The 15,335-nt window shown below is 44.2% G+C and overlaps 1 protein-coding gene across 5 annotated transcripts in view; it reads right to left on the bottom strand.

Moving 5' to 3' along the window:
• Nucleotides 1–15,335, bottom strand: part of LOC149312150 (synaptotagmin-1) — a 419,893-nt gene that overhangs the window by 245,500 nt on the left and 159,058 nt on the right. The window lies entirely within an intron of this gene.

A 15,335-nucleotide genomic window follows, 5' to 3' on the forward strand; every position in this document is an offset into this window, starting at 1 on the left:
CAGTCCATTATTGATTTGGTACCTAGTACTGTTTGTCTTGTGTGGGAGAAAGGAACAAAATAATATTTTTCAAACTAAAAATTCCAGATCCTTAATAACTTTATAGCTTTCACTGCTGAGCTCTACTGTATTTCATCTCTATGGTGTAATAACTGCTAATTAAAAACTATTTGCATTAAAGCTGCTGAGCTATTTCCTGTCAAATTGCTCATGACAATTTCATATTAATTACTATTATTTACTGATTAGCAAAATGGCATCAGATGTTTAGAATTATAAAATCATTGGAATGCAACAGTCAAATGCGGAAATCATTTCATGTAAGTGATGGTTTCATTTGATCACTTAGTGCAAGGTTCAAATTAAAGCAAGGCTTAAAAATGTTTCTTTTATTTTTTTTTAAAGCTGTATTAGTAACACATTAGTGAAACCCACTATGCTTTACAGCCCAGATCCAGAGTAATGTAATGCTCCTATACTTTTGATAGCTAATGTTCAATTTCTCTCTTTCAAAATATGAAGGGCAACAAAACGAATGGGGCAGCAGATGATTCCTACTTAGCCACCTATTATAAGAAAACACACTCCCCTGTCCAAATGACACGAATGGCCACTGGCCAAATGACATACCAGGGTACATTGTGACAATGAGACAGAATGGGATGTACTGATCTATTTAAGTGGTTGCAGCCCTAACTCAGGCCTCTTTGTTATATCGGCTCCCCACCAACCTACTTCTATCTAGCATGGGAATTCCCAGTTGTCTCTGGGGACTGACTAGAAATTTGGGGATGTTGCAGAATGGTTTGAGCATTGGACTACAACTCTGGAGACCCGAGTTCAAATGCTTACTCACCCATGGAAACCACTGGATGTCTTTGAGCAAATCACACTATCTCAGCCTCAGAGGAAGGCACTGGCAACCTGCCTCTGAACAAATCTTGTTTAGAAAACCCTGTGATAGATTTACCTTAAGGTGAATGGCTTGAAGGCACACATAAAAGTTTTTGTTTGCTATACCATGTTTGGCTGTTGACACATTTTTTTCGCCTGCTCTGTGCTGTATAAAGTTTGAGTCTTTGGGCTATAGTTTACTATTTGATTAATCTGTGAAATGTTACTTAAATGTCACAACTGGTGGGATGCGAAAATTTCATTTCAAATGGTTCTCTCTGAAGTCTTCTGGTGGCACTAAAAGGAGAAAGGATTCAAAGTGCTAAGGGAAGATAGGAGGTGGATTTTTGCCCCAAGATTACTTCCTCAGGAAAGAGTACTAACCAGTGCCCACCTGGGGGGAACCTTTGGGAGTCTCTGATTCTTCATGGGATCAGGCTAGGACAAACCACACCATTTATATCTTGGTTTTTGAGCTTGAAAGTCTCTGGTTGGGAGACTTAGCTTAACCAGGTTCCCACATACAAATCTGTGATTTCTGAAATTAACAAAGTTGTGATTATTTTTTAAATTTTGTTAATTTAGCATGCAAAACAAGACATCTTGATATTTCACTGGCTGTTCTATCTAGTGGTGTCATTTGAGTGAATGGGGTCTGTTACTTTTGGGCATAAGGCCATTCTAAACTTTCAAATAGTTGCCCAAAGCTTCATAAAAATGTGTATGTGAGCCATGGCCATGTACTCTTCCTTCACCTGACCTTTTTTCTGTTCTCTGTGCTAGTAGATTTCAACCTGGTTTATTTTTCTTGTTTCTTGCTCAACATTAAGCTACAGTTCCTTCATTTAGAAACTCCCTCTGAATGCACGCTAGATACTTCATGCCAAACCTGGTCATGACAGAAGATGAGTAGGGGAGCAATACACTGGGATTGTTTAAGGCTTTATATACCATGTTTGGTGAAATCTTGATTGAGCTTTTAAATATGCCCTCTGTATATCTATTACTGCTATACTATTGCATGAACTCTTCACATTGACATCATACTATTTTCATTTTACTTTCTCTATTCCCTAAAGCAACTTAAAATATTCATAAACAAAATAGTTTCATTATAGTCTTACATGCAAAAGAGGTGGAGGCGGGAATGGGAAGAAGAGAGAGAAAAATGTAGAAGACTGAAAAAACAGAATTTTAAAATATAGAACTCAAAAACAAAACAAAATGCCTCCCACATATGGAAAATCTTTCATTTGTGTACACATATGGGAGGCACAAATGGTATGGGAAGCTAAAGAAGTGGGCATGTAATGTTGTCTTTGCCTCCTTCCCTCCCTCCCTCAGACCTGTTAAATAAATGTGTACTATTTTCACTGGTTGGTATTTCAAGCTGGCCTAGCACATGGGACACAGGAGTTGCATGGAAGCATTCATTATTGCTGGGGTGAAGGATCAGGGAAGGTTTCACACCAAGACCTCCAGCACTAAGCCTTGATTCTGTGCCACTAGGGACCCATTCTGTTACAAGATGTGTAGAATGAAAGATTTCTTTGGAAGATACCAACCTGGGGAAGGGATTGCTATCCCAAGCACCAAGTTGAGTATTCGGCTTGCTTTCCTCAAGGACTACAGCAGAAATGAGCAAAAAACCCAGGCTCAGATCTGCATGAGGGACACAGTAAATCTCACATGGGCAATCCTATGGCCTGATGACTTTATCCAGCTCTCAGAGGCCTGGATGTGATCCATCATAGTAAATCAAGCCCTTAGGCTACAGGAACAAGGACCTTTCCAGGTAGTAGATCTGAGGTAATAACCCTTCCCCAAAGCTCTCCTCCTCTAAAATGAAGTCTCTTCACCCCCTCCTAATAACCGTTTGGGGGTTGAAGAGAGTGTGATTAGGGTGGGGGAGAAAGGTGTGTAAAGAATCCATCCACCACTATTTAAAGCAAACATCTCTTTCTCCCAGATGATTGACACAATAAAAGTGTCAGTCAGATTTGTAACTGGGAGAGTGGAATACACAATACGATGTCAGTATTCAGGAAGAAGAAGCCTTAAATCTTCCTCTCCCCACTGATTGCCTTTCTATCTGTATGTCTCTGTCTATGTCAGAAGAGGGACAAAGGGGTGTGGGTGGGACAAACAGAGGAAACATATACAAGTGTTTGAAATGGTGGCAAAGAAAGTAGCAGAGACAATCCATCACTCTTGTCTGTCTTCCTGTCATATGTTTCTGTAAATGAATGCATTATCTAGGCTATGATTGTGTTTAAGTTTGATTGGAGGCATGAGGAAGAAGCTGTGTGTATGCTTTCATATGTATTTCTGAATCCAGGAGCACTTTAGAGGCTGGAAAAAAAGAATTTCTAGCACAAGCTTTCGTGGACATAGTCCACTTGATAAGATACACCTCACAGGTGTATGAACAAGTGGATTGGGTCCTGGATTGGCATCCGATGAAGTGGATTGGGTCCACAAAAGCTTCTACTAGACATCTCTTTTTTCAGTTAGTTTCAAAATTGCTGCTATATTCTATTAAATGTTGAGAGGTACTTTCCTAATATTTTAGGACACAGTTCAGGCTATCAGTCTTGCTACCAATCTGGATTCAAAGGAAAGGCAGAAACAGAATAGACAAGTACTGTGAAAGGGAGAAATGACAAGTTGGTGGCTAGGAAATAACCACAGAAATGGACTGTTACAGGGGAATCTTTAGAAGGTTGATATTCTCTTATTGTACCTTTCTGGCCACAGGCAGTGGTGTCACTATGGTTGGTGTCACCCAGTGCTGTAACTCATGGTGTCACCCCTCCCATATCACTCCATACAGAATCCTTAGTAAAGTTTTTTGTACTGATGTTATTAATGGTAATTGCCTTATATCACTGAATGTAATGCCAACAGTTGTGACATAAACTATCAGTATTAAAATTATACCTTTATATTACAATATTAAAGTTCATAGCCTAAATGTATTTAAAGGTAAATAATAATAATAATAATAATAATAATAATAAATTTATTTGTATCCTGCCTCTCTCTTTTGAGGATCGAGGCGGGTAACAGCAACAATTAAAAGGTAGTCCCTGTTGACAAGGTTGTCAAGTTGTATCTGACCACAGGGGGCGGTGCTCATCTCCATTATTAAGCTGAAGAGCCAGCTTTGTCAGAGACTACTCTGTGATCAAGTGGTCAGCATGATTGTACAGAATGCTGTTTACCTTCCCATTGAAGTGGTACCTATTTATCTACTTGCATTTGCATGCTTCCAAACTGCTAGGCTGGCAGAAGCTGGGACTAGTGATGGGAGCTCACGCCATCATGCGACACCCGGGCTTTGAACTGCCAGCCTGCCGATCTTGCAATCAACAGAGTCAGCATCTTAACCACCTGAGCCACTGCATGTGCATAATTTCATGTGGTTGGAGTGAAAATATGGTAATATATGATATTTTTAAAGCAAAATTGAAAAAAAAGAAGTTTTTGAAAAAAAATCAAACATTCAAATTTCATAAATTGAGCCTCTTATTTCTCTTCCCTCTGAACCTCATCCCACTCACACCATCTCTTCCACTGAGCTTCAGCATTTTAAAGGAACACAGGCTAACTCCATAGCTCATTTCTGCAAAACAAACAAACAGGTGTCTGGGTAGCATTAGTGTCACTCCCCCTTATGGTGTCACTTGGTGCAGCCTGAACTTCCTGTAATCCTGAGTGACATCCCTGACCACATGTGTGAAGCCAGTGCTTATTGTCTAAAGAGAAAAGTTCTGAGAGAAATGCCACTGTTTTGTTAAGTTTACTTCTTAATTCCAACAGGGGTAAATAAGTGGTAGAGACATGTGAGGCATTCCATAGAAAGAGATGGCTCATCTCTGCCTCACTGTTAAATAAAAGGCACTCTGAAAAGGCATGCTGCTGTTCATCTCTGGGGGGGATACAGACAGGCCAAAAGGGGTGGCTTGGAATCACCCCCTTTAGGCTGGATTTGGGCCAGGGTAAACAGATACTTAGCCCCAATCCAGACAGGTTCCATCCCAGAAAGGAGCAGATAAGATCCGCTCCTTTTTGGGGTGGAAAAAAGCCACTCCTTCTCCTAAAGAGCCAGCTTTTCTTCTCAAAAAGCTGGATCTGGGGAAAGTGGCATCTAAACGGGACACCCCCAAGTGTGAGAGAAGCCGCTGGTGAGTAATCACTGATTCGGTAAATGCCACATCCCCAAGCCAGCCCCAACTGGGGCTATAGGGGCCATCTGTTTCAGCCCTAAATGTATGGGAGTCAGGGAAAGCTGCAGTTTCTCCTTGTGAGAAAAATACACTTTGCAACTCCATTTTTTAAAAAATTTAAGAGTTCTCTGCCTACACTGTGGTAAGCGTGCTGTCTTAGGGCTGGATGGACCAAGGGCCAAATCCCTACTTGGACACTAGGTGCACCTGGCCAATCTTTTTTTCTCAGCCTAATCTACCCATTTACGTATGTGGTTGTTGTCAGGATAAATAGTACCTTGAATTCCTCAGGGGAAGAGCAAATTATAAATGTAATAATTTCATATGTAATTAAATGAGAACCACTTTCATTTCTACATGCACAATGCAGATAAAGTATATGGATTTGATCTGTGTTGTAGTCATTGGTTTTAGGTTATGCTTATTATTTGTTATGTTTATCCATCTAGATTTTTTTGCTCCCTCCATTGCCTGCTTAACTAGTGCTCCTCAAAATGGTGATCCATTGAGCAGTGCTGGTCCATGAATTATTGACTGACAATCCATGATGAGTTGTAGTCAATGGTTACAGTTACTGTAACTGTCCTTGGCACATTAGAAAAAAGAATGAGTTTCTTTATGCTGATGAAAATGGGAGCATAGAAGAACCTCTAGCTTTATGAGAGAATCTACATACAGATGTAATTTGAACTTAATCCGGGGAGCGGGTCCCCTTAAGACTCTGGGGGGAAGGCTGGGAGTGGAGCTCGCCAGGTGAGAGCGGCGAGCTCATAAGCCGGACGCCGGACCTCCCCGCCACGCCCCCTTCTGGACTCCTCGCTGGTCCCTGCAGCCAAGCCGCGCTTCGCCGGGCGGCCTCCTCCCAGGGTGTCGGAGGTGCGCAGCAGCGCACCGCCCCGGGAGTGCCGCCTACGGACTGGGGAGCACCGCGGCGGGACTCTTTTGTTTTGGCGCTTTGGCCTCAGGCGGCGCCGGGGAGCGGGTCCTCTTAAGACTCTGGGGGGAAGGCTGGGAGTGGAGCTCGCCAGGTGAGAGCGGCGAGCTCATAAGCCGGACGCCGGACCTCCCCGCCACGCCCCCTTCTGGACTCCTCGCTGGTCCCTACAGCCAAGCCGCGCTTCGCCGGGCGGCCTCCTCCCGGGGTGTCGGAGGTGCGCAGCAGCGCACCGCCCCGGGAGTGCCGCCTACGGACTGGGGAGCACCGTGGCGGTGCTTCGCAATTGCGCAGCTGCGCAGTTTTTACGGGGCTAGGGAGGCTGTTGGTTAGCCTGGGCAGAGGATGTCTGCAGTGGCTAACCTCTGCCCCTTATTTGTCAGTGTAGGGTGGGTGGGGGGAGGTCATGGACGCGGGGGATGCATGGGCTGGGGAGGAAGGGGACAACATCACTCTGAGCGGAGCTCCTATTGAGGTAGTGTGGGGCAGGGGGAGATATGGCGGTGGGAGGAGGGACAAGCGTTCCAGGGGAAGGCGAGATAGATGCCTCACATCCATCTCTCCTTCCGGTCCTCCTCCCAACCTAAGGGACCTGAGGGTCGCTCCAACCGTGCCACAAACCCTGTCGCTGCTCCTGTGCAATGCCAGATCTATTAACAACAAGACCCACATCCTCCACGATTTGTTGGAGGACCGTAGTTGTGATCTGGCTTGCATTACCGAGACCTGGCTGGGGCCTGAAGGGGATGCTGTGTGGGCTCAGGCCCTGCCTGCCGGGTTCTCGGTGAAGGACCAGCCCAGGTTAGGTGGGCGGGGGGGGGGGGTGCGGCCTTGATACACAGGAACACCGTGTCCCTCACTAGGAACCACATAAGACAGACGTCCTACATCGAGTGTATTTACCTGACCCTTAAAGCTAGGGACAGTCTAGGGATTCTGTTGGTGTATCGGCCACCCCGTGCGCTAACGGACTCCCTTAACGAGCTGACACAGCTGGTCGCTGAGCTGATGATGGAGACGCCCAGGCTACTTGTCCTGGATGACTTCAATATCTCCCTCACGGCCAGCTATGTTCCACCCGGTGCGGCTCGCGAATTCATGGACACCATGGCTGCCCTGGGCCTGTCCCAGCTAATTCAGGGTCCTACGCATTGTGCGGGTAATACGCTCGATCTGGTCTTCTGTTCTGATGCGGAAAATCCGTGGGTGGAAATATCTGATATTTCCCCCTTGCCATGGACGGATCATTTCCTGGTTGAGGTGAAAATCAAGGTCTCTACCCAGATCCCTCCCGGGGGTGGCGGACCTATTAGGATGGTCCACCCTCGAAGGCTAATGGAACCTGACCGGTTCCAGGAAGCCCTAGAGGGACACATGGTTGGAAGTGACGGTGATTCTGTTGATGCCCTGACTGGTATCTGGAATACCGGTCTTTCGAGGGCTATACACAGTATCGCTCCCAAGCGCCCTCTCAGACCCGCTTCCAAACGCAAGCCCTGGTACACGGAAGATCTCCGGGCAAGGAAGCGGGAGCTGCGACGGCTAGAGTACCGTTGGCGGAAACACCTTCGCTTAGACGACAAGACTCTCCTAGCCCAACGGTTAGAGGACTACGGAGAGGCGATACGAGCAGCAAAGAATTCGTTCTATGGTGCTCGTATCGCGTCCGCGGAGTCGCGTCCAGCAGAGTTGTTCAGGGTAGTCAGGGAGCTCACTCAGCTCCCTCCTGCCCTGAACCAGATCCTTGAACCTTCTAAGGCCTGCTGCGACTTATTTAATGACTTCTTCGTGGATAAAACTTCTCGCATAAGCGAAGGTCTTAACGTCGACATTCAGGCAGAACCTAATGTAGAGGTGTCCAGGGCCTCCGTGGACTTAGTTAAGCTGGATCGGTTTGAGTCGGTTAGTACCGAGGATGTGGACAAGATCCTCGGAAGCGTTCGGAAGACGACCTGCTCTCTCGATCCCTGTCCCTCGTGGCTAGCAGCCCAGGGGGGACCGGCTGTAACGTTATTGTTACGCCGGATAATTAATACATCTCTGAGGGAAGGGCAATTTCCATCTGTTCTTAAATTGGCCGTAGTAAAACCTCTGTTAAAAAAGCCCTCCCTCGACCCCCTGGTGTATAATAATTATCGGCCTGTTTCACTGCTGCCATTTCTAGGGAAGGTGATCGAGAGGGCGGTTGCAATCCAGCTTCAGAGGGTCTTGGATGAAACGGATTATCTAGACCCATTTCAAACTGGCTTTTGGGCAGGTTATGGGGTTGAGACGGCCATGGTCGCCTTAGTCGATGATCTCTGTCTGGGCATCGACAGGGGAAGCGTGTCCCTGTTGGTGCTCTTGGACATCTCAGCGGCTTTCGATACCATAGACCATGGTATCCTTCTGGGACGCCTGGCAGAGGTGGGAATCGGGGGCACTGCGCTCCAGTGGTTCCGCTCCTACCTCTCCGGGAGGTCCCAGATGGTGCAGCTGGGAGACGTGTGCTCCGATGAGAGGGCCCTTAAAACTATTTTGTAGTATTTTGTAATTTTTAACTTTGTTGGATTGAATGTTTTTATGTATTTTTATATGCTGTGAACCGCCCTGATCTACGGAAGGGCGGTATACAAATAAAACATTTATTATTATTATTATTAATCAAAACTACACAGAGGGAATATAAGCCTGAGCTGACAGGCCAGAATCAAGGCCAGTATTTCTTGGATTATTTATTCTTCACATTACATTAGGAGCCCTGCTGGCACAATGCTTAAATGCCTATACTGCAACCACTCACTCACAAACCATAAGATTGCGAGTTCAATACCAGCCAGAGGCTCAGGCTCAACTCAGGTTTGCATCCTTCCGAGGTCGCTAAAATGAGTACCCAGCTTGTTGGGGACAAGCTGGGCCAAGCTTAGAGACTGCTTAGGCAGTATGAAGCAGCATATAAATAAAGTTGCTATTGCTACTGCTATTTGCTCTTGTCATTTTAGGCATAAATTAATTTGATACTTGCTAAAGAACTCTTCTCTCATGAACAATCTCCTCCTCCTAATTAATGACTAATTAATGCTATGGTATGGTGTCAAGGCTGTATTTCATTACAATAGTTTCCATGGCAACCTTATTTTTCCCTTCAGAAATATTTTCTAAGTAATGATAGCTCAAATGCAAAAACGCAGGTGGTACAAGATTATCTGAATAAAAACGTATGCAATATTGCTCAGTGGAAAAGTCCCTGAGAATGTTGGCATTACCAGCTACAAAACAGATGCTACTTGAAAGCAAACAACAAGTAACAATCATGAGCATAGAAAATCAGTCATGGATTATGTTCTATTAGTTTTTGCTGAACCAGTACTTTGCAACATGCTTCTGTATGGTATGATGTTGCTGGAGAACACTGGGCTAAATTCAATGTTAGTCTGTAAGTAAAGCAAGCCCACTCAATCACTGGGACTTACATACGTAGTAACTAGCAAGGCCCATCCATTTCAATGTACTGTATATACTCGACTATAAGTCAACCTCATGTATAAGTCAAGGGCAGGTTTGGGGGCTAAAATTATGGATTTTGATATGACCCACGTATGTCGAGGGTAAAATTTAGGGGCAAGTGACAAAGGATCTATAGGATGAAGCAAAGAAAAATGATGCCAAAGAACTTAACAAAATTCTATCAGGCATAACTGTTTGTGCTTCCACTAAAGACTGGGAGGATGATAGAGCAGAGGAGGGTGGGGGCATCAGTGCTTTCAGGACACATTATACTTTTGCTTTTCACCAAGGCATGGTTCCCTTTTTATAAGAGTTAAAATACAGTACTTACATTGACCCATGGATAAGTTGACTCACATTTTTGGGTCAATTTTTTGACTATACTTTCTAGACTTATACATGAGTATATACAGCATCTATTCTAGTTGGGACTAACTGGACACTGCAAGAAGTTTGGATATGGACCCGCAATGTCAGAAATTAAACAGATCCAAATATAGGTAACTGGAAAACAGTTTCATGACCTTCCAGATTTCATGGCATGAAAAGACTTTTTTATATTATAATTCCAAATTTTGCCCTTGGAATATCTTGAAGACAGTTACAAATATAGTATAAAATTAAAAAAGAATCCTAGTTGAACAATGGCCATGCATTTGTACCAGTTAAGAAACTGAGATGATTTCCTATTATGAACCTCTATATACCTTCCCTACCAAACCTATAGATAAATGTTACATTTCTAATGAACTTGATTGGTAATTGATATGTGTCTCATTGTCATGGCCAGCCAAGAGCAGGTCTTGGAGGATGAGGAGGAGGATGGGTTTCCTCCAGTACAAGAGGTAATTGAGTCTACACCAGGTGCTAATCCTGCTCCAGTGCAAGAGTTAATTGAGGCTGCACCAGGTGTTAATCCTGCTCTGCCAGAGCCCAGCCCTGATCTCCCAGCCCCAGAGGAGGAGGCTCAGCCAGGTCCTAGTGCTGGTGGAATTCCTCTGGTGGTACAGCAGCCTAGTGGTGACTCTGGGGAGGAACCAGGCTTGGAGGTTCCCTCCTTCGGGCAGCGCAGGGCTGAAAGTGCTGGCAGCCACAGATCCCAGAGAATTGCTGCAAGGCAATTAGCTAACCAGCCTCACCTGGTATGGGGGAGAGCGTCCCCTATTTAGGAAGCAGAGAGATGCCAACTCAATGCTAGAGTTTATTGCATGCTCCTTTGGTGTTATTGCTGCCATCACTGGCTTTGTGTATCCTGACTCCTTGTTGCCTTGACTTTGGAACGGACTGGACTCTTGTTACCTTCTGGCTACCCTGACCCTGGACTGGACTGACTACGGTGATCTCTGTGTTTCTGACATTGGCTTTTGGCTTGTTCTCTCTCTCACTCCTGGCAAGAGTGGACTGTTTCAGCTGCTTGCTTTGCTAATTACCATCCTTATCAGCGGTGTTTGTGTGTGCTGGCTGCAGTCCAGGACACTCATTGCTTTGTTAAGACTGCTTAGTTACTAATTTTGTAAACTGGGAGATTTTTTTTTATGTTAAGAGTAAAAGAAATACTCATAAAGTAAGAACCAATTTTGTTGAAATGTATGTAATAGACATTTAAAAAAATACAACTGTGTTAGATGTTCCTCTTCACTGCATTCAAAGTGGGCATTGATTTATACATGCTGCTTTATTTTTTCTTATACTGCAAGTAATCTTTTGGTTAAAGAGTAAACTGATTATGTGACTGATATATTTTGTATTAATTAATACTAGTATTGTTTATTTGTAAAAAATCACTCATTTTTTTGCTATTAGTGTTTCAGAATGGCTTGAGCTTTCAATTACAGTTTCACTGGGCAGAAATGTGGAATTTAACCATGTTCTTGCCTGGCAAGCTGTGCTACCACATGTGTAAATCTCTCACCTACTGAGAGAACTAGACAGTATATGCAAATATTTTCCTACTGAATGTACACAGTAACATGGTGTTTTTAAAGATGTTCATTATGCAAATCTTGTTTATGAGGTTACCATGTATCAGATCTTCATGTTTAATTCACAAACTGCAGTATTGTGTCTGTCTCAAGATGGTTTAGATGGGATAAAAAGTGTGATTTGAAGCTTGCCTTACACAGTCATGCCAGAACTATAAATGTATTTTAATATGACAGATCTCATTTCTATGAAGCCATTATTAACAATACTGCACAGGCTGGACACCATGTGGAAGCCATCTAAAATACTTTCCACATGGCACTTCCTCCACACTGGCCTGAAGACCATTAGCCAGTAAAAACAGATAAACAATATGTTAGTACATACTCAAATGGTGAGGGACATGTGATCCACAGAACAGTAATAAATAATGTGTAGTCTAAAAATAATCCATAGAGGGATTTTATGAAAGGCACAACTTACTCTTCATTTAGAGGCAACAAATGACAGAAGAAGAATATTAGATGTTATAATATTGGTACTCGAAATTACAGTTAATACCAGAGCATGTATCACTGCTTCTAGTAATTTTGGTCCAGGTAGGGGAGTAGTTGGCATATCAACCAAAGTTGGTACCAAGCACTCCTGGCTGTCACATCCACTTGAGATGACAATTGTAGTGACAAGTCCAGGAGTACTCCCAAACTGCAAACTTCGTCCTTTAGGGGAAGTGTGACCCCATACAGGACTGGTTGACAAATCTCCATCCCCGGACTTAAGGTACCTATTGCAAGTACCTCCGTTTTTTTCTGGATTCAGCGTGAGTTTGTTTTTCCTTATCCAGCCCATTACTGACTCAAGACAGGCAGCCAGAGGAGAGATATCATCCTTAATCACTGCAGCAGTTGGAGATATAGAGAAATAAATGTGGGTGTCATCAGCATACTAATAACACCGCGTTCCATGTCTCCGGATGATCTCACCCAATGGCTTCATGTAAATGTTAAATAGCATGGGGGACAGGATGGCGCCCTGAGGGACGCCAGATGTCAGCTCTTTTTTAGAAGAGCAGCTGTCCCCCAGCATCACCATCTGGAATCTGCCTGAGAGGTAGGAATGGGGCTATTGGAGTGTAGTGCCCCCAATGCCCAACTCTCTCAGGCGTTCCAGAAGTATACCATGGTTTATGGTATCAAAGGCCACTGAGATGTCCAAGAGCACCAACAGGGTCACACTTCTCCTGTCGATGCCCAGATGGAGATCATCGACTAAGGCAATCATGGCAGTCTCAACTCCGTATCCCACCCTGAAGCTGGTTTGAAATGGGTCTAGATAATTGGCTTCCTCCAACACAACTTGTTGGAAGGCAACTGTCCTCTCACTCACCTTGCCCAAGAATGGTAAAAGGGAGACCGATCTATAATTATTTCTTCCCAGGGGGTCTTGGGAGGGTTTTTTCAAAAGTGGTTTGACCACAGTTTGTTTTAGTTGCTCTGGAAATTTACCCTCCCTAAAGGATGCATTAATTATAGAACGTAGTAGTGTCTTCATTGCATCACCTCCTTGGGCGGTCATCCATGACGGGCAGGGATCGAGGGGGCACGTTGTCCTCCTTACGCTTCCAAGAAGCTTGTCCACTTCATCGGTATTTACAAACTCAAAGTGATCCAGTTTATCATAGTCCACGGAGTCACTGGACACCTCTCTTACTGTCTGTTTTAATGCATCACAGCAGGCTTTAGTTGGTTCCAAAAGTGGGTTCAGGGTGGGAGGCAATGTTGTTAATCCTTTAACCACCTTGAACAGCATTGCTGGACGAGACTTTGCAGATGCGATGCGTACAGCATAGAATGAGTTCTTTGCTGTATCCACTGCCACACCATAAGACTTCAAAAAGTCTCTATCTTATCTTATCAGATAAAAGTTGATGTTTCTGCCAGCAGCACTCTAGTTGTTGCACAGTCCGCTTCATTTTACGAAGATCTTGGGTGTACCATGGTTTCTTATTTGAAGACGGCTGGAAGTGACACTTGGGAGTGATAGTGTCTATGGCCTTGGTAAGATCGTCATTTCAGGTATCAACCAAGGCTTTGACAGAATCGCCGTTGTTCCCAACCACAGAACCCTCTAGGGCTTCCTGGAACTTAACCGGTTCCATCAGCCTTTGAGGGCAGACCATTCTAATAGGTCCTCCACCCCTGAGGGGGATATGAGTGGTGGCCTTCAGTCACACTTTCACCAGGAAATGGTATGCCATGACAGAGCAGTGGTGCAATCACCTCTGCCTACGGACATCCCTGATCCGTACTCAAAACCACATTGAGTGTATTACCTGCACAATGTGTTGGCTCTGAGATGAATTGGGACAGACCCATGGCTGTCATGGAAGTCATGAATTCCCGAGCTTGCACCTGTGAGATCTAATGAGCCGGACTTGAAGGGGATGTTGAGGTCCCCCAGGACAAGAAGCCTGAGAGTCTCCAACACCAGCTCCAAGACCAGCTGTGTCAGCTCGGCCAGGGAGTCTGTTAAGTAACGGGGTGGAAAGAAAGAAAATAGAAATAAAGAGCAAGTATGGTGTTGCCAACAGTATACAAATGGGCCTTGCCACTTGGGGAGGAGACCTTTGATCAGTTCCTGGAGTAAGAAGAAGAACAAATGTTTGTGATGTAACTACCACTAGTTTCCAGTAGTGTGGTTGTAACAGCAAGACAGCAAGATAATAGGAAGTATGTGTTGCTCATGGGCTGCATGTAGCCCATACATACACTGAAATTCGACCAAACCAAGGAAGAAAATGGGATCCTGGTAGCATTTTGTGATCATGCCCCTGTTGAATTGTCCTTGGAAAGGAAACTACTGTTATTCTCAATTAGCAACAACCCATACAGTTCCTTTCTACACTGTTTTATTTTTAAAGCAGTTGCTTTTTAAGCTGATGGTTTGGCTTATATTCGTGACAAGGACATTTAGCAACGTACAAGGTGATGAAGCCATTGTACAGTTCCTTACATGGATCCCTAGCCCATGAATCTCAGGCTCCCCAAATATCTGGAGCTTGGAGGCTTGAGAATGTACATTCAGAGGGAGGCAACACACACATACACAGGGAAGCAACACAAGTTTTTCACAATTTTATTTCCTTGACATAGCCATTTGAGCAACCGGTCTTACTACCACTAGGCATTTACAGGCTTACAATTTCTTTTTAAAATGTTTTTATTCTGTTAAATCTGGATTAATCAGACTATAGCCCAGGAACAATAAAGAAATGGTTTTCTATTTGTAACTTCCTTTAGTTGCACACTCATTAATTCCTTCAGGTCTGCACAATGCAAGGTTTTTTATTCAAGCCCTAAGGCATTTACTCTTATATGACAATATAGTCTGATAGAACTGTTTATGACATGTTTACATTTAAGTATAACTGGAGGTGTGTATATTCTGTTGACTTAGGTATGTGAGCAGTAAGGGTAACTTCAGTGTCATTCCTTAAGTAATGGTATGACACTGTAGCAAAGGTATGACAAGTAGCAAAGGAGAGCCAACATAGCATAGTGGTTTGAGTGTTGGACTACAGCTCTGGAGGTGTGTGATTCCTTGTTTGGCCATGAACCCCACTGGGTGACCATGGGCGAGTCACGCTCTCTCTCATCCTTGGGGAATGGCAATGACAAAGCCCCTCTGAACAAATCTGGCCAAGAAAACCCAAGATACAGTCTCCTTGGAGTTACCATAAGTCAGAAATAACTTGAAGGCACACAACAACAACAACAATAAAAAGCATGTGGCCCTCCAGTTTTTGCCGAATATCTGATTTCATTAGACCTATCAATCATTTCCAATAATCAAAGGGGATGGGTTTTGTG

Source organism: Sceloporus occidentalis, unplaced genomic scaffold, assembly GCF_023333645.1.
Source record: "Sceloporus occidentalis isolate IW3139 unplaced genomic scaffold, rSceOcc1.0.p SCAF_5, whole genome shotgun sequence".
Taxonomy (NCBI): Eukaryota; Metazoa; Chordata; class Lepidosauria; order Squamata; family Phrynosomatidae; genus Sceloporus; species Sceloporus occidentalis.